This window comes from Cynara cardunculus (genome assembly GCF_001531365.2).
Source record: "Cynara cardunculus var. scolymus isolate 2C chromosome LG 8, CcrdV1, whole genome shotgun sequence".
In the NCBI taxonomy this organism is placed as follows: Eukaryota; Viridiplantae; Streptophyta; class Magnoliopsida; order Asterales; family Asteraceae; genus Cynara; species Cynara cardunculus.
The window spans coordinates 20,938,083-20,940,264 of NC_037535.1; positions in this window are offsets into that span (position 1 = coordinate 20,938,083).

The following is a 2,182-nucleotide window of genomic DNA, read 5'->3' on the forward strand; positions in this document are numbered from 1 at the left end:
AATAGAGTTGCATTTATAATCCAAAGTCGAGTTTATTTTTATTCCAATCGTCTATAATAAATTTTATTCGCATGTTTAGTCTAATTAATCAAATCTAACCCGCCCCTTCGTGTGTACTTTAATTAATCGTTCTTGTACTTAAATTCTTTGGCAATAATAAGTAAAAACCAAGTCCCTGTGGATTCGACCCAACTTACCGCTATTACAATTTTGATTGTAATCGGCTAATGATTGGAACTTATTATTTGGTGGACTCGACATCCGTCAAATTTTTGACGCCGCTGTTGAGGATTCGGTGCATTTAATCGTTTATGCCAAAATCTTCTCGTGCAGGTTCACCTTTGTCACTTAATTTAGAAATAGAACGGACCGCAAAGTGACTTACGAAACAAGCCAAGCTTTGAAAGAAGTTAGGTGAGGGAACTTCGTCGCTAGGGATAAATATCTGGCAAGATATTTCATGATCATTGGGTTTTATGCCATTGAATTAGTGAATTCCATTCAATTTTACGGTATAAACCCTTTATTTTGATTGCATTTACACTATAAGTCCTTAGAATTTAACAAATATCAATTTTTATTTATTTATTATTATTACACTTCTAAATTTTTTCATGCATCATAATTACTAAAATAAATATGATCATCATTAGCATAATGTTGCTATTTATTTCTTCTTACTTTTAGGATTAGTAACTAGAAGTTGTATGTTTTAATGTTTTTAATTAAAATTTAGGATTAAAACGGATACTAAACTTTTTTATGTTTCTTTAGTACTTGTGAACGTCTTTACGTTTCTTATTATTTGTTTAGTTTTTGGCATTACAAACTACGTCATGAAATTAATAATGAACGAATAATCTTTTGTGAACATTTTTATTCGTGAAATAATGATCTTTTATGAACATGTTTAATTTATGAAAAATTATAATTTTTGGTAAACATGTTCGATTAAATGTACAATGTCTAAATGATAAAGTTATTGTAACTAAAAGTACAATGCCGTAATAGGAAACTATGATGGTATAATAGAATAATTAAAAAAACACAATATTGTAATAAGAAATGTCACATCAACAATATGGTATATGTGGGCAATGGGGTGACATGGAAACCTAATATAACGGATAAATTTTAATCAAAAGGTTACTCAATATTATAATGGATGAATTTTTCAAAACACAATGTCCTAATAAAAATAATTTGAATGTACATTATTGTAATAAGAAAACTAAAAGTTGTAGTTATTTTTATTAATCGTGATATGATAATCTCTTTAATAATCGTATCAATCATATATGATAATTGTATATAAAAGATTTTGAATTAATTAAAACTAAAAAATAAATGAAATTAAAATTATAATGGGATTTTTAAGGGATTCAAATAGAGTTTCGTTACAATTATACCTTTAATAGAGTATTTGACCCAATTCAAAATGATGATTATCCTAATTTTTAAAATTGTTTTTCATTTTTTATTTATAATGTTTTTAAATGGATTATGTGGTTTAGAATGTTTAACCGTCTTCTCGTTTGAACCACAAAAGGGTTTCAAACCCGTGAAAACCTATATATAAATATTTTTACATGATTTTTTCACCAGAAACTATGATTTAAGGTATTGTTTTACGTATGTTTGCATTCACTTTGTAAAAATATTATATACGAAACTTTTTTTTGTTCACTTAGTAAAATAAAAAATACACGTAAAAGAGTTTCACATGATAAAACAAATATACGTGAATCAATATCTCAAATCTTATTATTTGATGGAAAGAGAAAATCATGTTAATAAATATTTTTAAATCAGATAACATTCAAATTTAATTATATATATATATATATATATATATATATATATAGGGAAGGGTTCAAACGAGAACCCCTGTGATTTACGAGAATGCGAGAACAACCCAATAACCACATATTGTGATAAAAAATAAAATTAAAAGGTTTTTAAAACTAAAATTGAAATTTAAAAAGATTCAGAAAATATTAAAATTAAAAGAGTAATAATGGAAATGATATCATAAAATCTTTTAAAACTATTACACGATCATGATTATCATTATCTAATAAACGGTTAATCATGTGATATGGGTGTGATAATCATGTGATTATCACACAATTATCACATTATCACTTATATCAACACGATTTGGTGTGATTTGGGTGTGATA